The 27878-nt window shown below is 47.3% G+C and overlaps 1 long non-coding RNA gene across 1 annotated transcript; it reads right to left on the minus strand.

The window, feature by feature from the left end:
- Nucleotides 1-3732: 3732 nt before the first annotated feature.
- LOC126073470 (uncharacterized) lies at nt 3733-27600 on the minus strand. Its single transcript, XR_007516767.1, has 3 exons — nt 27282-27600; nt 27061-27172; nt 3733-3867 (listed from the first exon to the last, which is right to left on the minus strand). It is a non-coding gene; the product is annotated as an uncharacterized LOC126073470 (long non-coding RNA).
- Nucleotides 27601-27878: the final 278 nt, after the last annotated feature.

Raw genomic sequence — 27878 nt, forward strand, 5'->3', positions numbered from 1 at the left:
ATGGTTAAGGGTTCAGCTGCTAACGAAAGCTCGGCAGTTCGAACCCACCAGCCGCTCTGTGGGAGAAAAGACCTGTCTATGCACTCTCGTTAAGGATCACAGCCTAGAAACCCCATGGGGCAGTTCTACTCTGTTCTATAGGGTCACTATGAGTCGGAATGGACTCCACGGCACACAACAACAACAACCCCCATACACACCCCACAGCAAGTTCGCTTTTCGTTGGCCTGAGTGTCTCTCTCAGTTCTTACTTTTGGATTCCACTACCTTTGTGCTAACAATCCCTACCAAAAAAAAAAAAAAAAACAGTTGCCGTGGGGCCGATTCTGACTCATGGTAACCCCATGCACGGCAGAGTAGAATTGTGCTCCAGAGGGTTCTCAGTGGTGGCTTTTTTGGTAGTAGATTGCCAGGTCTTTCTTCTGAGGTACTTCTAGGTGGACTCAAACCTCCAACCTCCAACCGTTCAGTTAGCAGCCAAGGGCATTAGCCATGTGTATCACCTGGGGACTAACAACCAGCTGTTTTTTTTACCTGCTTTCACACAGGCAGGAAGAGCCTTTCCCCCACGGTCCCTCCCAGAACCTGCCCACACAGCGAGGGGCCTGGCACACAGCAAGAGTACAGCAGGTGTGTCCCCCCACCTTGCTGCCTTCATAGCAGTGATTAGGCACAGAGCGTCCTGGGGCACTACCTGGTCACCTTGTTCCCAGGCCTTCTCAGTGACATTTTTACAGTCCAACCCTCAGAGGACAGTCTTCCTTCAGATGGGTAAACTGAGAGGCAGCCTGGTGGGATGGGACACGCAGAGCCTTTGTGGCTTCCCGTACCTGCTCTGCTGCTTCCTCACTGTGTCACCTTGGGCAGGTTATCTATCTTTTCTGTACTTCAATTTTGGCATCAGCCAAGTGGTGATTTTACTAATGAATACTCTGCAGGGTGGTAGAGAAAGTTCCAATGAATTAGTAAATGTAAAATGCCTGGAATATGGTAAGTGCTTAATACATTTTAGCTTCTGCGTTTACTACTACTGAACCAAAGCCAAACCAACACTGTTGCTGTTGAGTGGATTCCGGTTTATAGCGACCCTATAGGACAGGGTGGAACTGCCCCATAGAGTTGCCAAGGAGCAGCTGGTGGATTCGAACTGCCGACCTTTTGGCTAGCAGCCGAGTTCTTCACCACTGCACCACCAGGGTTCCTTGACGACTACAACAACTATTATTATACAACTCTAGGCAGGCTCCTTTACCTGGATCTTATTGTCTTCATAGGTAAGATGAGTGTTATACTATCTGTTTTATAGGATTGTTGTAAAAAATAAACTGTGTTAATCACTATTGTAAAGTTGGCAGTAAATGATCGTTCTTTGTGTGTTGCTTTAGCCGAGAGAGCTTGCGCACTTGGCTGAACCTCAGCCAGCATCCCTTTTCCCATCCGTAAAATGGTATGGTAATAACCACCCCTGGGGATCTCAGGGATATTACGAGGGGAAAATATACAATAATATCCAGAGCACCTGGGGCTTCTCTGAAGAGAGACGCACATAAATGGAAGGGGGTGTTATAAGCTGGAGTCATCACTGGTTTCTCTTCCCCCTTTTTATTTAATTAGGCAAAAACTAATCATTAGAAAGCATGGGTTTGTTAAAGCTGCGGCCTGGGAAATAGTCCTCTTGGCACCTGATCAGAACTGTGAGCCAGCAAGTCTCTGTAACATGTGGCAGCTGGGGACCTGCCCCCAGGCTCAGCGACAGGTCTGAAGATTGTGAGGAATTTGTTGTCCAGGGACCAGGGCCTCAGGGTGCTGGAGGGGGAGCTGGCTGGGAGCCTCCTGGGCCTCCTGCTGCTAAGGAGGTCTCCCCCAGGGCTAGAGAGGAGGCCCCTCCCACCATCGGTTGCCTGAATCCCTGGGGCCTCCAAGGCTGGTTTATCTGCAGGTGTGCGGCGACCTCAGCTTGCTGCCGTCTTGGAACCACGGTTTCCCACACCTGGGCCCTCTCGGCCCCACTGATGGGACTGCAGGCCTCTGAAAGCATCTTCCAGCCAGTACCTGGGATAAAGAACTTAGCTACCTGCTCTCCTTAAAATGGGCCTTTGTAGAGTAGATAGATGCTTGGGCCCTACGCTAGCACCATTGGGCCCTGCACCAGTCTCTTGGGCCCTCACTAGCTCCCATGAGCTCTCACTAGCCCCCTTGTCCCTACACCGGCTCTCTTGGGCCCTGCACCAAGCCCCTTGGACCCTTAACAGCTCTCTTGGGCCCTCACTAGCTCCCTCGGGCCCTCACTAGCTCCCATGAGCTCTCACGAGCCCCCTTGTCCCTACACCAGCTCTCTTGGGCCCTGCACCAAGCCCCTTGGACCCTTACCAGCTCTCTTGGGCCCTTACCAGGTCCCTCTAGTCCTCACTAGCCCCCTTACTAGCTCCCTTGAAACCTCACTAGCTCCCTTGGGCCCTCACCAGCCCCCTTGCGCCCTATACCAGCTCCCTTGGGCCCTTACTAGGTCCCTTGAGCCCTCACTAGCCCCTTTGGACCCTACACCAGCTCTTCTGGGCCCTCACTAGTTCCCCTGAGCCCTGCACCAGCTCCCTTGGGCCCTATACTAACTAGCTTCTTTGGGCCCTGCACCAGCTCACTTGAGCCCTGCACCAGCTCCCTTGGGTCTTGTACCAGCCCCTTGGGTCCTACACCAGCTCCCTTGGGCCCTGCACCAGCCCCCTTGGGCCCTCACCAGCTCCCTTGGGCCCTCACTAGCTCCCTTGAGCCCTCACTAGCACCCTTGGGCCCTACATCAGCTCTCTGGGGCCCTCACTAGCTCCCTTGAGCCCTATACCAGCTCCTTTGAGCCCTACACTAGCTCACTTGGGCCCTATACCAGCTCCCTTGGGCCCTACACTAACTAGCTCCTTTGAGCCCTGCACCAGCTCCCTTGGGCCCTGTGCCAGCTCCCTTTGGCCCTCACTAGCTCCCTTGGGCCCTACACCAGCCCCATGGGCCCTTACCAGCTCCCTTGGGCGCTACACCAGCTGCCTTGGGCCCTCATCAGCTCCCTTGGGCCCTCACCAGCTCTCCTGGGCCCTACACCAGCCCCTTTGAGCCCTGCAACAGCCGCTTGGGCCCTCACCAGCCCCTTTGGGCTCTCACCAGCTCCCTTGGGCCCACACTAGCTCCCTTGAGCCCTCACTAGCCCCCTTGGGCCCTTACCAGCTCCCTTGGGCGCTACACCAGCTCCCTTGGGTGCTACACCAGCTGCCTTGAGTGCTACACCAGCTGCCTTGGGCCCTGCGCCAGCTCCCTTGGGCCCTGTACCAGCCCCTTTGAGCCCTGCACCAGCTCCCTTGTGCCCTCACCAGCCCCTTTGGGCCCTCACCAGCTCCCTTGAGCCCACACTAGCTCCCTTGAGCCCTCACTAGCCCCCTTGGGCCCTTACCAGCTCCCTTGGGCGCTACACCAGCTGCCTTGAGTGCTACACCAGCTGCCTTGGGCCCTGCACCAGCTCCCTTGGGCCCTGTACCAGCCCCTTTGAGCCCTGCACCAGCTCCCTTGGGCCCTCACCAACCCCTTTGGGCCCACACTAGCTCCCTTGAGCCCTCACTAGCCCCCTTGGGCCTTCACCAGCTCCCTTGGGCCCTGCACCGACTCCCTGCTGTACCTCTGTTCATGCAGTAGCCTCCCACTGCAAGGACCTTCCCTCCCCTCAGCAAGTCCCAACCTGCCCATTCTCCTGGAGCCTGCTTCAGGCTGCCTTCGCCATGAGGCAGTCTTCCCAGTTCCCATTACTCCCTTCCTTCTCTGGACTCTGTGCTTGCCGTGCTGCGGTTTTTGTGTTCCTTCTTGACTTCTCTCACCTTGGACTCTGAGCTTCTGGCAGGAAGGGAAGTAAAGAAAGTTAGAGGACTGAAGTACTCCCACTGCCCAGCACCCAGCCAGACGTCACAACCAGCATTACTAGCGGAGCTGATTCTGTTGCCATCTCTTCACCACATTGACAAAGCAAGTGGGGGGTCTTCTGAACCCTGAGATAAGTAGTTCTTTTGTAAATTCTGAGATACATAGATATGAAATATACAGAAAATATTATAAGAGACATCCAACACTCAGATTGCCATGTTAATATTTTACCATATTTGCTATAAATATTTCTTATACATTTTTTAAGGAGCCCTGGTGGCACAGTGGTTAAGTGCCAGGCTGCTAACCAAAATGTCGGTGGTTTGAACCCACCAGAGGCTTCTTGGGACGAAGATGTGACAGTCTGCTTCCATAAAGATTACAGCCTTGGAAACCCTATGGGGCAGTTCTACTCTGTCCTATAGGGTCACTCTGAGTCAAAATCGACCCAACAACAACATATATTTTAAAAAAAGGAATGAAAATTATAGATCAGCTAAGGCTCCCCGTCTCCACTCACTCCAGTCCTTCCGCCTACTTCCCTAGTCGTCACCACTTTTCATTTCTTCTTTGATAAAGGGCCCTTTATCTGCATCCCGGGATGGGCTTTAGGGGTTTGGTAAACCAGGTGAACTGTATGGGAAATTATGTGTATATGCCTTACATCTTTCTCTCACACACCACATCCAATCAGGAACTCCTCTTGATTCAACTCTTAAAATTTATCTAGACTTATTTTTCTTGCTCTCCACTCTGGTACCACTCTGGTTGAAGCCACCGTTGGGTCTCACTTGGACTGTTCGCTCCCTACAGCAACCACAAAGTTTGTTTTAAAGTCTCAATCAGACTTCGTCAGCGCTTTGCTCGGAGCCCGCTACTGGTGCCTGCTGTAACACAGAGTGAAAGTCAAAGTCCTTATGCCCAACAAGACCCTATGTGATATCTGTTCTCTTCCCCCATTGCCTTTCTGATTTCATCTTCCACTGCCACAGCCTTCCTCGTCGCTCTCCAGTCTAACCACACTGAGCTTCTCACTTTTCCTCAAACAAGCTGGGCACAGCCCTGTCCTCAGGCTGCTCCCTCTGGCTGGCCCACCAATCCCCACATGGCTATCCTTCTTCCTTTCTTCAATTCTTTGCTCACATTTCACATCTCAATGAGGACGAACTTGTCCACTCTATTTAAAAATGTAATCCTACAGTTCCTCTGGATTTGGTTAGACTTCTAAAACTTTACTTGCTGCTTTCTGGTAAAAATAAATGAATAAATAAATAAAAAAAAATATAACCCTTATCCTCACTGACCTTCTTTAACCCTTCTCTTAAGTTTTTTTTTTTTCTGTAACACTTAATTTCTAGCAAATTGTACATTTTACTTATTTATTACATTTATTATTTATTGCTTGTCTCTTCTTGCTCGAATGTAATTCCATGAGTGAAAGAATTCTTGTCATTTTTGTCCACTGATGTCCTTGGTGCCTGGAAGAATGCCTGGCACATAGGTGTTCTTTAATATTTGTGGAAGGATTAAATAAATTAATGGATGAATGAATATGAGCATTTCTTGCTGGAGAAGGTCCAGAGCTTTCATTAGATTTTCAAAGGTGCCTGTGACTCAGTAAGGGTAGGGACCATTGACCTAGTAAACCATCAGAAAGTTTGCTGGAAATTCTTTTCTTGCCAGGTAGCTGGCTTAATGAAGCAGAAAGTCATGGGAGGTTTTCTGCTTCTTCAGTTTGTTTCTCCATAGCGAGCTAATGCTGATGGTTCCTGAGACGTCTTTCCCCATGACTGGCAGTAAATCTCTCTGGGCCCAGCCCTCGCCTGAGCTAAGATAAGAAGCCAGGGAGGCACTGATGGGGGGATTGTGAGCAGGAGCTGGCTCCAGAGAAGCTGTAATTTTCCTTGCTCCTTCTGTGGAGACTGTCTGGGAGCAGAGACTGATTGTGGCCACAGCTTCCTGACTTCCTTGGGGGAGCTAGGCAAGATGCCTAGGCTAACAGGAGCTACTTCCTGCCTTCCAGGCTCTAAGCCCAGGCCAGGAGCAAGACCAGGAAATCTTGTAGGAACCCTAACCTGGGAGACCAGACACTGGCCTGTGATAAAAAGAGAGATAATAGTTGAGTAGGGGGAACCTGGAAAGCAAAAAGACACCAAAGGCCATCTGGAGGTGTTAGTGGGAGTGAATTGGAGGTGAGTCAGTCAACTCACAGGGCAGTTAAAAAACAAGTCGGTAATTGTGAGTGCAGTTGGCAGGTCACACACAGAAAATGAGGAACAAGTGGTTAATTGGATCCACAAGCCCAGGATCCCGCCTGTAATTAGCAAATTGCAGGGCTTTGATATTTGCTTTGGTAACAACTTGTATAGTAAATTGCAGGGAGGAAGACTGCACCCCCAGCCTGGGAGGTGACCCTATGTCTTTGCTCCTTAAACTATTTTCTCACCAACACTTGTGGGCAGCACGCCTATGAAGCACATGCCCCCAGCAATGGAGAAGAGAGGGACGGAGGGCCATTGGGGCTTGCACCTTTCAGCAGGCTGACAGCAGCCGGTGGGGACTTCTGTGTTCTCTTAACCCGTTGCTTAATTTTTTGCCAACTCAGGGCTGAAACTGAGGCCTGTTTTCCTGGTTCATGCTCACAGTCACTGTCCATACACTGTCTTCTATGCTGCCTTAAGCCACAGGCCCTGAGGACAGAGTTCCTCAGATCAGTGACAAGACCTAAGACTGGCCGTGCTGCAGAATTGTTGAAATTTTGATCATAAGGATGGTCAGTGCTGGTTCCTGGTCAAAGACTGGTCTTCACAGGCCTCAGATCTGTGTCTACCTCTGCAGGCTTCTTACAGATCCTAAAATGCAGACCAGATGTGTAGGAAAATTACACTGAAGTTGTAATGATAAAATTTTATAAATCGTCACAAATACAGAGAGAATGGTGAGCAAAAGTAATGGAAAGAGCACTACATGAAAGAGTCAGAAGACCTACGTTTAAATTTGGACTCCCTACTGACTCTTTATGCGGTCTTGTCAAGTTACTGAAATATTCGTACGTCTTTTACCTCATTTCTGGGTCTGTTTCTATTGACTGATTTTTCTCTTGATTATGGGTCACATTTTCCTTCTCTTTGATGTGATCTAGTAATAATTTTTTAGATGATAGACACAGTAAGCATTATATTGTTAAGTATTTGGATTTCATTGTCTTCTGTTAAAGAGCACTGGATTTGTTTTGGCAGTCTGTTGAGTTACTCATGGATCAATTTGATCCCTTTGAGTTCTGTTTTTACACTTCATTTTTTTATGGTAAGTCTGGGAAACCCTGGTGGTGTAGTGGTTAAGAGCTACGGCTGCTATCCAAAAGGTCAGCGGTTTGAATCTACCAGACACTCCTTGGAAATCCTATGGGGCAGCTCTACTCTGCCCTATAGGGTCACTATGAGTCGGAATCAAATCAGTGGCAGCAGGTTTGGGTTTTGTTTGGTTTTATGCAGGTCTAGAGTAGCCTTTACTCAAAGGATAGTTCAGCCATATTACTATAGTGTGACCTTTCTGTGGTCTCCATTGAATGCCCCAGGGGACCACCAAAGAATCTTCACTTTGGCTATTTCCCCACCTGTGGGAGCCCTGGGTTGTTCAGCTTATAACTCTTGGGTAATTTTTTTGACCTGGTTTTGTGGCCTGGCACTCAGAAAAGAATGAAGTGAATATCTCTACAGATTTCTGGTGCTTTTTTTCTGAGTAGCACCTTCCTTTCTGGAATTGTGATCCTCAACTTTCAGCCATCTCAGCTTCCCCAAATTCAGACCTCTGTCTCTTCAGCTTAGTGAAGCTGCCAAACTATTTTTGTGGTCTGGAAATTGCCTCCAGGCATAAATCCAGGGTTATTTTAGGGCTCACCTCATTGATCCTTTCTCTCAAGGATCACAGTTTTGCACTATCTGTTTTTCATTGTCTGAAAGCAGTTGTTATTCTTTCATGGCTGGAAGTTGAAGTTGTCCTGAGTTAATAAGCTTCCATTGCCCCAAGTGCAAAAACAAACATACCAGAATTTCCCTCAACAGTTAGTTAAGATGATTAAAATACATATGGATCTGAAAGCACCTATAATGATGCTGATCATAACAACAGTTAATAAATATCAGATTCTACCTTTCTTTTCCTTTGATACCAATAGCATAAATGAATTTAGCATTTTTAGGAAATTGTAGAATTTTAGAGCATGGAGGATTCATCTTAGAGAAGATGTTTTGGTTCAAATGCCTCATTTTACAGATGAGCAAACTTAGGCTCAGTGAGGGGAAATGATTTTTCCAAGGTTTTATGCCCAGTTAATTGAAGAATTGGACTGGCACTCAGGTGTTCTGGTTCCTAGCCTATGGGGATCCATTCATTCAGCTCGTATTTGTTGAACATCTGCTAAGTTCACTGCACTGAGATAGCTGCTATATTGCCTCTATACAATGTTCTGGTTTGCAGAAATGTTAAAAAATTGATTTTGGAGCATTAGAGTAAATTCAGTAAATCAACATAATTTTGGGATTCTTTGGAGTGAGTGGGGACTGACTGGCATCAACTGGAAGCCTCCATTGCCCAAATACAGAAATCCAAAATGCTTCCAACATTCAGATCCCATGGGATATTCCATTACTGTGCTTCAGACATAGGAATGTGTCAGGTAATACTGTGGCTCTATGGTTCTGTCAGTCATGGTTATAGGGAAGCTAAGGGCCCACGCTGCAGGCAGCCATTCTAGGGGCTCAATGCAAAAATGGATGAGAGAACTTTAAGGAAAGTGATCAGTATGTTACAAAATATGAAAAGAACACCATACATAGGGCCAGGAGGTTTGGGTTCTAGACCCTGTATGCTACTTCCCGTCTCTGAGCATAGATTTTCCCAGCAGTAAAATGATACAATCGACTGGATGACCTACAATGCCCATTCCAGCTTGGAGAATCTGGAGCTCTGCACAGGCAGAGTGATCCCTAGTGATATGCAGGATGAAGGTGGGGGAGGGGGGCAGTATGGTGGGTAGGGGCTGGTGTGAAGGATGTTGTCTTAGTTATCTAGTGCTGCTTTAACAGAAATACCACAGGTGGATGGCTTTAACAAACAGAAATTTATTCTCTCACAGTCTAGGAGACTGGAAGTCTGAATTCAGGCCACCAGCTCTAGGGAAAGGCTTTCTCTCTCTGTCGGTTCTGGGGGACAGTCCTTGTCATCAGTCTTCCTCCTGGTCTAGAAGCTTCCCAGGACAGGGACCCTGGGTCCAAAGGATGCACTCCACTCCTGGCTCTTCTTGCTTGGTGCTAATGAGGTCCCTCTCTTCTCTACTCACTTCTGTCTTTTATATCTCAGAAGAGATTGACTCAAGATACAATCTAAACCGGTAGATTGTGTCTTGGCTCATTAACATAACTGCCTCTAATCCTGACTCATTAACATCATGGAGGTTAGGATTTACAATACATGGGATCATTATGTAAGATCACAAAATGGAGGGCAACCACACAATACCAGGAATCAGGGCCTAGCCTAGTTGACACATTTTTTGAGAACACAATTCAACCCATGACAGATGTGGAAAGGCATTCTAAACAAAAGAGACAACATAAGTGAAGGTGTTGAAGCAGGAATGAGGCTAAAATGGAATTTGTGATCTGATCCGTATTCCAGTACCAGTGTAGTACAGCTGCAGGATAGAGAAGAACTTGAGGACTCATATGCAAATATCCTTGTACCTGGGTTCTGTGACCCCAGTTTGAGAAACTGCATTAAAAGTTAAAGACCATCACTCCAGTTCATTATTTGACATCAGAGATTACAAACACAAATGTAAATAATACAGAGATTAAAATAGTGAGGCCAGGTTGAGTAGCAGTTGAGTTTTATATGTTGTTGTTGTTAGGTGCCATCTAGTCAATTCTGACTCGTCTGACCCCAAACACAACAGAATGAAACATATACATGGTGGTGCAGTGGTTAAGCTACTAACCAAAATGTTGGCAGTTCGAATCCACCATGCGCTCCTTGGAAGCCCTATGGGGCAGTTTTACTCTCTCCTATAGGGTTGCCATGAGTAGGAATGAACACGATGGCAACGGGTTTGGTTTGTTTTATATATACATATATATATGTACCCAAACCAAAAAACCAAACCCATTGCCTTTGAGCCGATGCCAACTCATAGTGACCCTATAGGACAGGGTAGAACTGCCCCATAGGATTTCCAGGGTGTGGCTGGTAGATTTGAACTGCTGACCTTTTGGTTAGCAGCTGAACTCTTAAGCATTATACCACCTGGGTTTCCATATGTGTGTGTGTGTGTATGTGTGTGTGTGTTGTGTGTATATTACTTTAAGTTTTTCTTTAGATTACCACTGACACAAAGATAGAAAGTTTTTAAATTGTTATATAGAACTCCCCTCCCCTCCGCTCCCCTCCCAGAACAATGGTCAAGGTTTCACATACTCCAGTTTGTGAAACAGTGGTGAAAGGAAATGTAGTAGATGACATGGGAAATGTCGATCAAGAGGAGATTATGGAAAACCTTGAATATCAGGCTCAAGGATTTATAGTTATCCTGTAGTTTGTGGGGGAGTGGCTGAGACATTATGGGAAAAAGACTGATTTGATCAGATCTATGTTGCAGAACTGCCAAAAGCCAGGTGCTCCTTGGAAACTCTATGGGGCAGTTCTACCCTGTCCGGGATCGACTCGATGGCACTGGGACTGGGTATATCGCAGAAAGCTTTCTCTTTTTGTGGTGTGGAGGGTGTATCGGAGGAAGTTAAGACAAAAGGACTGGCCAGGAGGCTGACACAATAGCCCAGGTGACAAAGGACAAAGGCAATGACAGAGGAGCCCGAAATGAAGTGAGTGGTGGAAGAACACTGGAGATAAACAATAAATGGAACCTGTCTGCTGGCTGATACAGAGGTGAGGGAGGCGTCCACGTTGCTCCCAAGGTTTCTAGCCCATGTGATGGGGCAGGTGGTGATTGTAGATCACTTTAGAGGTTGCGTGACAATAAAAAGGGGTTTTGGAGATAGACAAATCTAGGCTTTCACTTCATTTCCTTCTGAGCTTCTTCCATGGTAAAATAAGAATGAATACACCTAATCCTTGGAGTTTTTTTTAATAATTTTTATTGTACTTTAAGTGATAGAGTTTTTGTAAGGACTGATGAATTAATACATATCAAAGTGCCTGGGAAATGTCAGCTGCATCTTAAGTTCCTGATAAAGGTTAATTTCATCCATCCATCTAGTTATTAATTCTATACATGTTTGGAGGGAAATAATGAGTTCAATTAGGACCATATAAAAATTTCAAATTCATTTTGAATAAAGATCTCAGGGCTGAGGGGCTGTTTTTAAGGTCAGACCACTCCCAGCCACTAGGCTAGGCCACAATTCAAGGCCAGAAAGTTATTTCCAGCACCATCAAGTCCTTTCCTCTTCCTTCCTCTCATTGCCAATCCCCCGTCTCAGTCCATTTCTAGGTCTCTTAATATAGCAAGAGATAAAAATAGAGCACACACATTACATGTAAGGGATACTCAATGGAATCGACAGGTTTATTTGCTCAGTTGACCTTTCTTGAGGACATACTGGTGCCAGGCACTGATACATAGATGTGTCAGAGACAGGGCTTCTTCTCTCTTCTCAGTGATCAACGTGGCATCAGGCTAAAGCCCACAGAGCTGCCTTGCCTTGGCGATGCAGACCTCAGTGAGTGCCCAGTGGAGCTGACCTCAGTTATAGATTTTGATGTGTTGAGCAATACCAGGCACTAATTCTCAGGCTCCTGATGCCTGCTGGATTTGTGCATTGCTAGGACGCTCCAATTAGCCAAACCCTTCTACACTGGTCTTCTCCCTTTTTCTCAGTTCCAAGGGACCAGCGGCCCAGAGCTCGTGAAACACTTTACTCAGCTGCTTTCGTCATGTCTGCCAGTGCTGAGCTCAGGGCTGTCGCAAACTAAACAAAGCTGGAAGCAGGGAGCATTGTCAGGAGGGCAGGGAGGCTCTGCATCAGCAGCTCCGGGATCCCTGTGAGCCATTTTCTGTAGGTCTGTTGTGGAGCTGGTTTTTGTTGTCGATGAGAGCCATGACTGGATTTTAGCCAAACCAGATCACTTCCTTCATGGATCCTACTCTGTCCACCCCCTAGGTGAAAACCTCTGACAAAGCAACTACAGCTATAATCTCAAGATTCAGGGAAAACCCTCAGGTTCCAACTTCCATTTTTTGCTTCTAACCCAAACCAGATGTCGCAATTTTACAAACTCCTACCATTGGTCCCTGGGTGGTTCAAATGGTTTACGCTTAACTGCTAACCACAAGGCTGGCATTTCAAATCTACCGAGAGGTGTTGCGGAAGAAAGTCCTGGCAATCATCTTCTGTAAAGATTACAGCCAAGAAAACCCTATGGAGAAGTTCTACTCTGTAACACATGGGGCTGCCATGAGTCGGAGTCATCCCAACGGCGACTGGTTTCTATCACTGAGAGGTTGGATCTAAGCCTCTTCTTCCCCTTGAACCTGGGTGGGCTAGTCTTCACAATCTTGCTTTACTAAGTATTATGGCAGAAATGACCCTATGTGGTTTACAATGCTAAATCATAAAAAGCCGTATAGCTTTTACCTTTTTCACTGGAGACTTGCTCTTGTAATATTAAGCTGCTGTGTAAGATGTCCAACAACTCTGAGGCCACTAGAGAACCTACTTGTAGGTTAGGTTCTCTGGTCAATAGATCCAGCTGAGCCCAGCCTTCCAGCCATTCCCACCAACGTACCTGACATGTGAATGGAGCCATCTCAGACCCTTCAGAACAGCCCGTCCACCAGTTGGATACCTCCCAGTAACCTTAGTTGATGCCGGGTGTAGCAGAGTCACCCAGCCAAGCCCTGCCTGAATTCCTCACCCACAAAATCATGAGATATAATAAACTGGTGTTTGTTTAAGCCCACTAGATCTTGAGGTGGTTTGTGCTGTAGCAATAGATAACTGGAACACTAGACATAAATAGAAGAAACTTTGTCTTAGACTTTCAATAAGGTTAGGCTGATCTCATGTAGTTTACTCCATCCATTTGCTCCTGTCCATAATAATTCTATTTTGCTCAAAACTTGTATCAAGCTACGTCTTCAATGAGCCAAAACTTCACCTGGCTTCATCCACAGCTCCCTGAGCTGCAGCAAAGCCTTCAAGCTTCCCAACCATGATTTCGATTGTCAGTAAAATTCCACATCCAGCCACTCACTCAGACGTATCCCAGCACACCGCCTGCATGCTACCTCAATCCAAATGATTTGCAAAAATTGCCACACGTTGGAACTGTGGCTGAAAGTGCCATTTTCTATGCCTCTGGAGAGACAGTGTACACATTGTCTCAGTAGTTCTGCATGCCAAAAAGGGTATCTTTCTGTTTATTGGCTTGTACCTACCCTCACAGGTGGACTCCAGGATTCCTGTGTGGTTGTGTTGTTTCCCTCCTGTTAACATCATTCCTGTTATTTCACAGGGAAAGGTGGGACTAAGACATTTTAAAACAAATACGAATCAATACGAACGGAGTGAGACCAAGTTATTGGTCTAGTTTTTAGCCTTGATTTGGGGCAAGTTTCCAGTTTCCTGAATGAAGTTGGGGTGGGGGAGGGATGAACAGTGTCCCCATGATCGAGCGACATGCTTATCTGTGTCATTCCATCAGTATGCTAACAGGACAGACATGGACTTCGAGTTGGAGGAATGTGGGTTCAGCCCCAAGCTGTACTACATGCTCACTGTGTGACTTTAGGCAAGTTATTTAACCTCTCTAAGTCTTCGTTTTCTTATTAGTTAGGTGGGTGCAATTTTAATCTATTTCATGGGAAGCATGAGGATATCTTAGTTTGGGTTCTGCTAAGACAAGGATGAGTTCAAGTGGTTTATTTGGGAGGTGGAGGGAACACAGGCGGAGGAGTGAAACCAAGCCGAAACCCGTTGTCGTTGAGTCAATTCTGACTCATAGAGACCCTATAGCACAGAGTAGAACTGCCCAAAAGCATTTCCAAGGAGTGGCTGATGGATTCCAACTGCTGACCTTTTGGGTAAGGTGCCCAGTAAAGAGTTCATTACCCCTGTGGGCAATTGTAGCTTAATCTCATGGGAGAAACTCTTGGAAGGGAGCAAAACACCTACTTCAAAAATTATCCTCCCTCAAGGGTGAAGGAGTTGGGGTATTTAAACACCAATCTTCTCAGTCATTGAAGACTGTTCCCTAAAAAAACCCTAACCTGTTGCCTTCGAGTCGATTCCTACTCATAGAGACCCTAAAGGACAGAGTAGAGCTGCCTCCTAGGGTTTCCAAGGAGTGGCTGGTGGATTTGAACTGCTGACCTTTTTGGTTAACAGTCAAGCTCTTAACCACTGCGCCACCAGGGCTGAGAGGCTGTCAACTTCTCAGTGTTAATATCCTAGCTCATCAGGACTACCCCAGTTCTGGAAAAAGCCCTCAGGTCCAGAGATGCAGAGGCAGGCATTGGGAGTTTTCTGGAGCACATTGAAACATAAGGTTCCAGGGCCATCAGCCGGACTCTGCTGGCGCTGGTTACAGCGAATTGGATCAGTTATGTGTAAAAAACTGGTATAAAGCAGGCGTCCAATACGTGTTAGTCCGTATCTCTTCTTCTTTTTCTTGATTACCTCAGCCCATAGTTTCCTCTGCCTTCTCGTCTCCTTATGGAATAAACCATTGCCATCAGGGCATTTGGCACTTGACATGTACTGTTTTATGCACTGAGAGCTTGTCCCGCCAGATGAGCAATAAGTGTGTCAAGGGTCAGTACCCCCCTTTCTTACACTTCACTGCATCTCCCACAGCACTCAGCTCAGCCAGAAAAATGTGGTAGATGCTCGGTAGTAAATATTAGATAATAAGAAGGAAGAGTGCCACAGATTTTGAAGGTCCTAAGAAGGAAACTTCTAGAGGTATCTTAAAAGCCAAATTTCTGAGACTTAATCTTAGTGAGAAAATTGTAGTGGAAGGAAATTTGACCCAGAAGACCTGGGATCCCATTCATGATCTTTATACCTATGAGAGTTAGGAGATTATTCTAATTTTTTCGAGCCTCAGTTTCCTTATCTGTGAAATGGAGACAATACTCCTTTCTCACTGCAGGGGCTGTGGCTGCCATCAAGTGACCAATGGAATGTTTGTTCCTTTGCAGAGCCTCACCACATTCCTATAAGATGACTAAAAGCTGTAGCGAGCAATCATTATGGACTACAGTAAGGTTCCAGTCATCTTGATGAATAAGTGGGAGGTCAGCCTCATGGGGGAAATACGACATTTTCATACACAACTGTAACACCAAGTAGAAAAGGTCATAGGATCTTGTCAGCCAGTAGACTGACCAAGGGTCATGAGAGGTGTGGGACCCCCTTGCAGTAAACAATTTGGCCTTTTGTCCTGGTTCCGGAGAGCCGGACTTCATCTGAGGCCAATGAGTCAGGGCTGGCCAGACCAAGAGGGACCACCTGGGGGCCGGATGCTGACTAAGTCTCTGAACGCATGATCATGGCCACATGGTGAGGGCAATAAAAGCCTTGGAAGACAGAGGCTCATTGGAGCTTCCTGGGTGGTTAGAGGAAACACCTGCTCTCAGGTGGATAAGCATATCCCTGGGGGCATGGAAGCTCTGAGACGACAATCTTGCCCTATATGTTTGTATCATTTTTTCTTCTAGATTAAAGGTAGCCCTTTCCCTGGAGTGTGTGAGTCACTCCAATAGATTATTGTACCTAAGAAACAGAGAAGGGGCTGGTATGTACTGACTTAGCTCTAGGTGAATGAGAATGAGAGAGAGAAGGAGCTGGTAACTGCTGACCCAGCCAGCCCCAGGTGCATGGGGATGAAAGAGAGAAGGACTGTGCTGGCAGCTGGCATCTGAACTGACCAGGGAAGGGAAGCTGAGATTTCCACAGGGTGCATTTGTTATGTGGAGTGGAATTTATTACCTACCACACATTTGGTGTCAGAAGTGGATGATCTCAACCTCCCTGGACTGATTCGATAGAATTGGCGACACTGGTGGGATTTGTTTAAGCAGTCTTGACTTTGAGGTCAACTAACACCTGAGAATGCATCGGTTCCTTCCAGCGTCTTCAAGGTTGGAGATTTGTCCCCAGAAACTGTAGAGATAGCTAGCCATGGATAAGAATGAAATATCTAAGTCATTAGGATGACTCTTTTATTGCCAAAAATATGTAATGATCTGCTTGTCTCCTACTTCTGTCTCCCTCTAACATTGGCTCCTGTGACCTGGGTCCGCTGCCCGGAAATCTAGACTCCGATGTCACCTGCAGCCCACTTCCCTTCCTCAGGGCGTAGTCTCCCTGTTTATTACTTCAGTATCATGTACCAGCTGTACTTCCTGTGCCCACCTCTGCTGTGGTCTAGACTCAGGTCTAGAGGGTTCGCCTACAGGGCTGCTTCTAGCCTCTCCCATCTGCCTTGTCCAGAATCAGCTGTGGGTATGGGGCCTTGGAAGCTTCAACAGATTTCTATGTACCCAAGCCTCTTCTTTTGGAGGGCTCAGGGATTGTCTGCTAAAGGATATAAAGACAGAAGGTTGATGTGTCTCTTCTGTAGCACTTTATAGGGCTTCTAGATTAGTGGCCCTCAAACTTTTGTGTACAGAAGAGTCCCCTAGAAACCTTGTTACATTGTGATTTCCTGAGCCCTACCCACCACTGTTTTCTGATTGAGTCACGAGAATCTGGATTTTTTTTTTTTTTTTTTAACAGCTTCCTGAGTTGTTTCTGATACATGTTTTCTCTGAGTCATACTTTATGGATCTATTGTTGGGGCTGGGTCACTTTCACTGAAGCCATATTCAGGATAAGCTAGATACATGTATCAAAAATTTTTTAAAGCATGAGAAAGTGATATTTTAAAAATGATTTCATCTTGGATGCTTTGCCTGAGGGTATCATAATCGACTCAATTGCAACGGGTTGGGTTTTTTTTTTTTTTTCTTTTAAAATCATTGTTAAAGACTAAAGCAAGTTTTGGGGAGTTTTTCATTTTCTGATTGATTAGATGTTGATGAAATGGAAAATAGACTCAAGATCTTGGGCAATTTTTCAAATATCTTTTCAGTCTTCCCAAATTCAGGGAAGCGAACCAGAGATTATTATACCCATTTTATAGGTGGGAAGCTTGGCCAAGTTCCTTGGCTTAGATAAATCAACAATGCTGCATTATTGTACTGTTTATAAAGCATTTTCATATGTATTTCCTCATAGGAAATCTATTGGCACATGACCATCACAGAAAATTGTGCTGCAGGTAAAATTATAGATATGGAAGCTTGGGTTCAGAGAAGTTATGGGGACTATACAAGGTCACAGAGCGAATACATGCCGATACCAGGGCTGAACCGGCTGCTCTGGCTCCTGACGTCACACGCACTTCAATACGTCTAGCTGCTTCTCCAGAGAAGAAGCAACATAACTGAGACTGGAACCAGGAGTCCCTGAATGCTGGTTTTTACCGCCCGTGGACACTTCTGCTCCTAAGATTTAAGATCTATCACGACAGTTTGCTAGATACGTCCATTATATCAGCTCCCCTTTCTCTTTGTCTAGTGAAGTGGGGAAAAATTAAAAGAGGCCAGCTCTCCATGGGTCCTTTAGGATGTCTGGGATAAAACAAGGACAGAGAGCAAGTTAATTTAAAACAAATGGAGGAAAAAATAAGAGATAAAGGTGACAAATAGACACGTGTTCCTATGGACGCGACCTCCTGGATGCTTCTTGGGTTCTGTCACACTTTTTCGGTGTCTGACACCTTTGTCTCACACCCTCTGGGGCACCCGGGGAGCTGAGGTGATAAGCACAGACAGTCATTGGGATTTATGGGCTGTTGCAGCCCCTCTTCCCGTCCCTGTGGTATGAAGGGGAAGCATGACCCATTTCTTCCTTGGTAAATATTTTCCCAGGAAGCAGTTACCAGCTGTCAGATGGCAGTGGAGGGATCCTGAATGAGTCAGGTTAGGATCTGTTTTGCTCTTACTCCCCCAGGCCAAGGCTGTGGGTCTTCTTACAACATTCACGTCCTCTCTGTCTTGTGTCCCATCTTCTTTCAACCAGTTGAGCCAAGGGAGAGGAGGACATATCTTAAATGGGTTGGTTTAGGACACCCCAGATCCATTCCACTCTTTTTTTTTTTTTAATAAACAAGGCTTCTGGCAAGCATGGTCCCTGTAATATGACTGGTTGTGCAGCTCCTTCTGGAAGCAATGCTGGAAAAGTCTTGAATAAACTCAGTTACTCTTCATGTACTGCACTCTGATAGTCTTGGGCTCTATAATCGTCCCTTGTCTTCTGAGGGACGGTGGTCCTGGCTCGTACTTGACTCTTTTCATACTGGGGAGGGCTGGCCAAGCAGGACTACCCATTCAGGGGCCCTTCCTGGCCTTTCAGACTTCAGCCCCCTAGCAACTCAGACAGGGACCTTTCCTCAACAAGCCTGCTTTCCCCTTCACAGTGCCCACAACCTGTCATCTTTTCTTTTATGAGCTAGCATATGAAGTAGTAAGGAGCCCTGGTGGCGCAATGGTTAAGCCCTCGGCTGCTGACCAAAAGGTTGGTGGTTCAAACCTACCCAGGGCGTCAATGGGAGAAAGACCTGATGACCTGGTCCTGTAAAGATTATAGCCTAGAAAACCCTATGGTGCTGTGCTACTCTGTCACATGGGGTCCCTATGAATTGGAATTGACTCAATGGCACCCAACAACAAGACGAAATACTAATAAGCCAAAGGGATTTGAATCTTGATTCTGCCAGCAACTACGTAACTGCAAGTTTCTTCATTTGTAATTCCTTTTTTGAGTTTACTGAGTGCCACGGCTGTGCCAGGCATTGTGCTAGGTGCTGGATAGCCACGTCGCTTCCTTGTAGAGTTGTTGTGAGTAGTAAGTAAAACACTTAACAGCTTGCCGTACAGTAAGTGCTCAGTAAAAAAAAAAAAAAAAAAAGTGCTCAGTAACTCTTAGCAAATGCAGTTATTCTTACTGTTATGATTTCTCTGTGTGCCTTTGGAGAAGAGTAGAATTTGAAAGGCTGTTTGAAACTTTTCATGCCTCCGACGCTCTCATGCCGTGGCAGAGAACTTCTCTTGCCCTTTTTACTGGATAAGTTCTGTTGCCTTCTCAGACTTCTCTGTGGAACTACAGCCCATTCACTCTGTATTTCAACCATTCACCAAACATCAACTGAGTGTATCCTTTGTGCTGGCTTATACATTAAACATAATGGAGGCTCCAAAGAGGAATAAGAAAAGCACCACCCCTCAGGCAGCACATGGGGAGTGAATACATAAACAACTACAGCTAAAGCAAAGATAGACAGAAGTGAGAGTCAGAAGAGCTGGAAAGTAGCACTCCTTTGGTAGTGTAAACGGTTAATGCTCGGGTTAAAATCCACCTCAAGGTATCTTGGAAGAGAGGCCTGGTGATCTATTTCTGAAAAATCAGCCACTGAAAGCCCTACAGGACATGGTTCTACTTTGACACACATGAGGTCACCATGAGTCAAAATTGATTCAATGACAAATGACTTTTTTGGGGGGAGGAAGAGTTTATCTCTATCCTGGGGGCTTAAAGAAAGGCTTCGTGGAGGAGGTAGCGTTTGGACTGTGCTTTAAAGAATCAAGAGGATTTGGTGGGTCCTGTGGAGGTGGGAGGAAGGGACAGGCGTGGAGTGTGACGTCTGTTGCCAAGGCAAAGGAAACCACTTGAATTCAAGAAAATAAAGCCCTTGGTCTCCATGGGCTACCAGTTAATTCTGAAGACATTTTAAGCCTTCGTTCTACTGTCAATACTTGTGGGCCGTTTGTTACATACATTGTTTTTTGAATTTCTCAAAAATCAAGTGAGTCCAGCAGAGCTAGAACTATTAAGTCCACTTTACAGATGAGGAAATTGTGCCTCAGAGAGGTGGAGGGATTTAACTAAGCTCACAAAGGTGGCCAATGGCAATGTGGTCACTGAACTCAGGTCTCTTGGCACTTTTTGTGGCATAAAGCTACTACACCCCCACCCCTCACCTTCCCAGGCTGGTAAAGCAGGTCTCTGAAGCTAAAAGAGCTTCATGCTGGCCCCCCAGTCTCAGTTGATGCCCCATTTTTACTTGCCAGGACTCTGCAGTCATATCCTTGGAAGTCCCTGGCTTCTGTCTGATGGCTGCGAGTCCATTTTCTACAGAGAGTAGCCATCCTAAAGCTTAGAGCTGATCATAACATGCTCTTGCATAGCTACCCTGCCTCTTATAGCTCAAACCCAAACTCCTTTGCCTGCTCTTTAGAATCCATCCTGCCCTTCTTGGCCTCTTCAGCCTTCTTCTCCGCTGGCCTCCTTGCTACTTCCTGAGCGTGAGTCACTGAATTCCTAGTGGTTTCCCACATGCTCCAAGCTGTCGCCTCTTAATTTTGTGCCCATGTGGGCTCTGGAGCCAGACTAAGCCCCCCAAAACCAAACTCATTGCCGTTGAGTCGATTCCAACTCAAAAGCGACACTACAGGACAGAGTAGAACTGTCCCCATGGGGTTTCCAGGGAGCGGCTGGTGGATTTGAACTGCCAACGTTTTGGTTAGAAGCTCTAGCTCTTAACAACTGCTCCCACCAGTTAAATAGCTGTGAGACTGGGAGCAAAGCTACTTAACTTTTCTGTGATTCATCTTCCTTATCTATAAAAAAAAAAAAAAAAAATAGGGATAATAATAAAAACAAACAAGCCCACAGTCTATGAGTTGGTGTTGACTTATAGCGACCCTATAGGACAGAGTAGAACGGCCCCATAGAGTTTCCAAGGCTGTAAATCTTTACAAAAGCAGACTGCCACGTCTTTCTCCCACAGACAGGCTGGTGAATTCTAACAGCTGAACTTCTAGTTAACAGCCAAGCGCTTTAAGCACTGTGCCACCAGGACCCCATAGGGTAATAATAGACCCCACTTTATGGGCTTCACTGGGTTGGTTTGGGTTATGGGCTTACTGTGCAGAAAATTGATTTACTATATGTAACGCTTAGGTTAAGGCCTGGTAGGTACCACGCCCCCCACCCTCAAAAAAAAAGCCAGTTGCCTTCAAGTCGATTCCAACTCCTAGTGACCCTATAGGACAGAGTGGAACTGCTTTGCGGGATTTCCAAAGAGCAGCTGGTAGATTCAAACTGCTGACCTTTTGGTTAGCAGCCAAGCTTTTAAGCACGGTGCCATCAGGGCTCCAAGGCACCCAGTAGGTGCTTAATAAGTCTTGTCTCTGTGGCTGTTCCCTCAGCAGGAACAACTTTCCGTATCTTGTGACGTCAGGCAGGTTCTTTCAAGGCTCACTTCTCCTGTTGCCGCCTCTGGTAAGCCTGCCTTAACTGCCTGAGGCAAGTTCTTCCCTTCCTCCCACAGGCCCCATGTACACCTTGTTCCTACACCCTGTGAACAGTAATTACCTGCTTACCTGTGGGCCTCCTCATCAGAGTTGGAGCTCCTCGAGGGCAGAGATCTTTTTTATTTTTAGAGCCAGGACCATGCCTGAGTCACTGTGGTATTTGCCACGCCTAGCCCAGCTCTTGCTGGAGTCCCTGGGTGGCACAAATGTTTAAGCCCTTGACTGTTAACCGAAAGGCTGCTGGTTCAAACCTACCCAGAGGTACCTTGGAAGTAAGCCTGATGATCTACTCCTGAAAGGTCACAGCCCTGAAAACCCTACAGGTGCTGTCAAGTCGGTTCCGACTCATAGCCACGCTATGTACAACAGAACAAAATAATGCCCTGTCCTGTGCCATCCTCATATAAGTTGCTGTTTGAGCCCATTGTTGCAGCCACTGTGTCAGTCCTTCTCTCTAGGGTTTTACTTCGTTCGCTGCCCCTCTTCTTTACCAAACATGATGTCCTTCTCCAGGGACCAGTCCCTCCTGAAAACATGTCCAAAGTACGTGAGACAAAGTCTTACCATCCTCGCTTCCAAGGAGCACTCTGGCTGTATCTCTTTCAAGGCAGACTTGTTTGTGCTTTTAGCAGTCCAGAGAATATTCGATGTTCTTCACCGACACCATAATTCAAAGGCATCAATTCTTCTTTGGTCTTCCCTGTGCGTTGTCCAGCTTTCACATGCATGTGACACGATTGAAAATACTATGGCTTGAGTCAGGCGCACCATAGTCTTCAACGTGACATCTTTGCTTTTCAACACTTTAAAAAGGTCTTTTGCAGCAGATTTACCCAATGCAATGTGTCATTTGATTCCTTGATTACTACTTCCATGGGCATTGATTGTGGATCCAAGTAAAATGAAACCCTTGACAACGTCAATCTTTTCTCCATTTGTTGTGATTTGGTTATTGGTCCAGGTGTGAGGATTTCTGTTTTCTTTATGTTGAGGTGTAATCCATACTGAAGGCTGTGGTCTTTGACCTTCATCAGTAAGTACTTCAAGTCCTCTTCACTTCCAGCAAGGAAGGTTGTCATCTGCATAGTGCAGGCTGTTAATGAGTCTTCCTCCAAACCTGATGCTGCGTTCTGCTATGGAGCAGCTCTCTGCATACTTGGAGTCTCCATGAGTTGGAATCAACTTGATGGGACCTGATTACAACAGCAAAGCACCGCCCTTGGCACGTAGTAGGTGCTAATGGGGCGGGCATATGGGCCTTGTGTTGGGTGAGCCACTGTGTTTCCTTGGCAGTAAAATGGACAGCTGGGCTCCCCAGGTGCACAGGCCGTCTCAAAGATCACAGAACTTGTTGCAGGACAACACAACGTACAACACTGAGAGGTTCAACAAGATCTGGAAACGAAACCCTTAGAAAACATCTTATCACAAATGTTAACGTGTTGCAGAAGTGGATTTACTGTGAGATGTGTTGTTCTGTGCTATCAAGTCTATTCTGACTCATAGTGACCCTATAGGACAGGATAGAACTGCCCCATAGGGTTTCTGCAGCTGTAATGTTTACTGAAACAGATTGCCAGGCCTTTTCTCCTATGGAGCAGCGGGTAGGTTGAAACTGCATACATACCTTTCGGTTAGCAGCCAAGCACCACCAGGGCTCCTTACTGTGAAGTTGATGTGACTTAACAGCAGGGCCCCTCACCTGCGTGGGCTCCTTCCACGGTCCTGGACCTCGTGTTGTGTTGGTCATTTTGTACTCTTTTTCTTAAAGATGGCCCTCCAAATTGCATAAGCTTTGTTGTCATTGTTGTTGTTAGCTGCCATTAAGTTGGCCCCTGACTCATGGTGGCCCCATGCACAATGAAAGGAAGTGCTGGCTGGTCCTACACCATCTCTACGATCAGTTGCAGATTGGACTGTTGTGATCCTTAGTGTTTTCATTGGCTGGTTTTCTGGAATAGATTGCCAGGCCTTTCTTCCTAGTCTGTCTTTAGTCTGGAAGCTCTGCTGAAGCCTGTTCAGCATCATAGCAACACGCAAGCCTCCACTGACAGACAGGTGGTGGCTGAGCATGTGGTGTGTTGTCTAGGAATCAAACCCAGGTTTCCCGTGGAAGGTAAGAATTCTACCACTGAACCATCAATGCCCCCTGTATAAACTTCAGGCCCCCTACAATCCAGGTATGCCCCTGGAGTTGATCCTCCTCCCCGTGATTTTATTCATCCTCTGTCCCCCAGCCCTTTGCTCTCTCAGCACCTCCTCCAGATCTCTGAGTCAGGGAGGAGGATGGGCCCTGTCGGTGAGTACCAGGATCCAGGAAGAGTGGGTGTGGGAGGTGGCTGGCGTGGCCGAAATTATTCCTCCCACAGGGCTTTCTTTGTTCCTCAAAACCTCCCTCTTGGTTTTGGCTCTGAACCATGCCTCATCCCTCCCCCTACGTTATCCCCTCCTCCCCCCATTTTAGTCCTTTCCTCGGGGTGACCTCCTACTTGGACTTTGGGCATCGGCCTCCTGCCCCCTCTAGGACGTAGCCACCAGCTCTATGAACTATAGCCATGGGGAAGAGCCCCTGGCCCAGACCTAAAAGCCAGAACTGTCCCTTGACCAGTGTCCATATCACTGGGTGGGGTGGGGTGGGGTGGGGTGAAGGGGCGGTGATGAGGGCGGGGAGTGGGAGGGTGGTGGGTGTTAGACACATTCAAACCATTTCCTTAGAGAGGAAATGCCGTTTTCATAAATACACTATTGGGGGGCTGCCTGCTCACACTCTCTCAGTGCAACTCTAAACCCTGGCTACACTTTGGACTCACTCAAGGAGCTTTAAAAATATATGATGCTTGGGCCCCACCCTGGCGAGTTTATTTTAATTGGGGTGGGGTGCAGCCCAGGTGTTTGGAGCTTTTAAAGCTGCCCAGGTGATTGTAATGTTCAACTGAGATTGAGAACCATGGCTTCAGGGAACACAGTCTGAGACCATGCAGGCAGATGAAAGGTGAGGGCTTGGGCCAAGCTGAGTTTTAGAGTAAGTAACCTAACAGTGCTTGACTCTTTCCTGTCTCTCTCTCTGCTTTGACTTGACAAGCTGCACCTTGGCCTTCTGTCTTCCTGGTGATCAGATGGGAAACAGGCCCCAAGCTCTGTGGGCTGCGGGAGGATGACATTGGCTGACACCCACCCCACTCCCACCCCCAGAGGGTAAGAGTTTTAGGCAGAAATGTTGACTTTTAGGGAGCAGGGTAAGCCTTCCTCATTCTGGCGTGCCCTAGGCCTGAGCCCTTGGTCCAATGGTCTTGGTACACGAAGGTTCAGTGTTCATATTCCAGGGACCCCTCCTTCCTACTGCATCCCCCCACTCCCTGCTCCTCTTCCTGCTTCCTCTGCTCCATGAATTGAACTACCACCAGCCTGGTTATTTAGTCTCCAATGCAAACTCACCCTGGACTGTGCCTCTACACCACCGGTTGTCACTGAGTTGACTCAAACTCATGGCAACCCCACGTGCGTCAGAGTAGACTGTGCTCTGTAGGGTTTTCAATGGCTGGTTTTTCTCCAGGCCTACCTTCCGAGGGGCCTCTGGACAGATTTGCACCTCCATTCTTTTGGTTAGCAGCAAAGTACTTTAACCATTTGTACCATCCAGGGACTTTGCTCTGCCTCCACCTCCCTCCAAATCCAGTCATCACTGAGATCTGGGTACTCAATTTCTGATTGCTGTCTGACCTTCCCCAGTCCAACTGCTCAAGCTCTCCTTCAGGCCCTCATTTGCCACTTCTAGTCCAAGCCACTGAGTTAGCTTCCAGCCTGCTCGGCACTGCCCCTTCTCTCCCTCCATCTTACTAAAACTCCCATGTGGTGGGGAGATTCTTAAAGTAATTCTTGAAATGTCTTCAGAGGACCGGCAGTACTAGCAGCACAGAAATGCAAATTCTCAGGCCCTACCGGAGACAGTCAGAATCAGAACCTCTGAGGTGGGGATCAGCTGTCTGCGTTTTAGCAAACCCTTGAGTGACTCTGATGTGCGTTTAAGCTTCAAGAACCACTGGCCTAGAGAATTCAGTTCGTACTCGTGTGCGTGGCATCAAGGCTTCTGTCAGTTGACCTAGTTCAGATGACCTGTTTGGTCCATTTCCCAACTGTGACATCTCCCCTCTCCCATGTCCCTTCCTCTGGGACTCTTCTCATGCTGGTCCCTCTCATGGACAGCCTCTTCCATGTCCTTGTATCTAAATCCCATGACTCCTTCCAAATCCAGCTCAAGCACCATTTATTTTAAGATCCCAAGATTCCTCCTACTGCAAAAATTTCCCCTTCCCTGACCTCCATAAGCATTCTTTTCCTCCTTTCTGTCTCTCTTGCTCTTTCTGAAGTGATTTGGCCTTACAAGCATAGCTTCTCAATCATGGCTGCCTTTTAGAATCATTTGGGGAACTTTAAAAAATACTTAAGCCATCAGAATTTTGGGGGTGAGGCCTGGCGTCATATATTTTAAAAGTTCACCAAATAATTCTAATGTGTGCCGAGACGATAGTCTCCTAAAGCAACCAAAAAGGGAAAACAGAACAGGAAGAGGGGCGAATTTAAAGTTAGGAGACCCAGGTTCTTGTCATGGCGCTGTCCCAACTAATGAGATAACTTTAGGCAAATCACTTCCCCTCTCTGGGTCTCTGTTTCCCAAACTGCAAAATGGGGGCGTTGTTTTAGATCAGTGGTTCTCACACTTGGCTGATGTTTGGTCCCACCCCCAGAGATTTGGATTTAATTGGTCTGTGGAGGGCCTGGGTACTGCGGATTTTCAAAGCTACTCTAGGGGATTCTAATGTGCAACTAGGCTTGAGAAGCCTAGCTAGCTGAGGTGTTATCAAAGGGCCCATCCAATCGTGTTCAATGGTTGACTTTCTGAAGCAAGGATTCTGGTTTCTTCCAATACTTGGACTCCTCCATCATGGCTGCTATTAGTCTTTCCTCCCCCTAAGAATGAGATGCCCTAAGACTGGTGTCAGTGGTGGGGTGCGTGAGCTCCCTTGTCTGAGGCAAGAAAGCCAGGGACGATTGCAACCTACTGCAAGCAGCCACATCCGGTGTGCTTGGCTAGGGCGGCTGGCGGTGGATTAAGGGTCAGGTGAAAATCCTCACCAGAGCCTGGTAGAGGGTCACTGAAAGGGCCCATTCTTCGCCCAGCCTCGAGGCCTCACCTCACGCTTCTGAGCTCCAGAGGCCCTGTCACAGCTGGCACAGACGGTGACACAAGGTTTTTCCTGCACAGTTTTTTCAGAATTTATATAAAAGGCAGGTTTGAAAAGAGAATTCATAAGTAGCAGAAGACGGACACACTGAGGGAAGGTGAGGTCTGAAACTAGATGAGAAGTCAGCCTCCAGCCTGAGGGAAGCGAAATGCCCAGCTGTGAGGGGCGGTGGCAGAGGAAACTGCCTGCTTATTTAAGGGGTGGGGTGGGGGAAGGGAAGCAAATGCTTACATAAACGCCTCTCTGATGAAGGTGTTACCGCCTCTGCCTATCCCCAGAGACACCCCCCAGCCAGCCACAATGGGCCTGTTTATCTGAGCATCAGGCCACTCCCTTACAAAGGGAAATGGCTTAGGTACCGTCCGGGGTCCATCGCCCAGACCCTACACCTCAGGGCCAAACTCATTGCCCACTGCCACAACTCATAGCGACCCTATAGGACAGAGTAGAGCTGGCCCATAGGGTTTCCAAGGCTGTAATACTTACGGAAGCAGACCGACACATCTTTCTTCTATGGAGTTGCTGGTGCATTTGAAACTTCCAACCTTTTGGTTAGCAGCCGAGCACTTTAAGCACAGTGCCACCAGGGCTCCTCCACCTTAGGGCCAGGACAATGGAAAGGCAAAGAGGTGAGAGACACTCCCTCAAATTTTCATTTCCCCTCAGGTCCCACGGCCCTCAAAGCATACAATTACCCCTTTTCTTACTTTCTTCTGGGTCCTTCTTCTCCCTGCTCCCAAAGATTTCCTCTCCTGAAGGTAGGCTAGCTCCTAAGTTGGCAGCTGCCAGACGAGGGAGGAGCAGTGTTTTTGCAGTGAGAGGCCATGCTGCTTAGAGAGGCCAGGGTTGTTTTGCAGGTGGGAAAACAGTCCGGGGGTGCGGTGTCTGGCCCAGGCCAGACCAGGGCGCCAGGACAGAGGTCAGGCGGCTGTCTGGAGCTTGGAGCACTAGACCATGCTTCCTGACGACTTTACAGTCTCAGCCATTGAGGAAGAAAAGCACACGGAGAAGGAGCTTTGTTTTGACTTTTTGACACCAGCTGGGACAGGCTCTCCCTGCTGGGAGGATGAGAATGTCACAGGGCAGTGGGTGTGACACGTTTTCACCCACACCCCTCTCCCTGTGAAGTGCCAACAGCAGGCTGAGAGGAGATAGTGTCCCTAGGCTTCCTGAGACTGCTCCAGGCAATGTGCCCAAATGTTGGCCAGACAAAGGTTTCTGGCCCCAAGGAGGGAGAGAAGGCCTTAAAATTTACCCACAGGGAAGATTGATCATGGCGTTGGAGGCATCAGACCCCCTTTACA

Source organism: Elephas maximus, chromosome 1 (genome assembly GCF_024166365.1).
Source record: "Elephas maximus indicus isolate mEleMax1 chromosome 1, mEleMax1 primary haplotype, whole genome shotgun sequence".
Taxonomy (NCBI): domain Eukaryota; kingdom Metazoa; phylum Chordata; class Mammalia; order Proboscidea; family Elephantidae; genus Elephas; species Elephas maximus.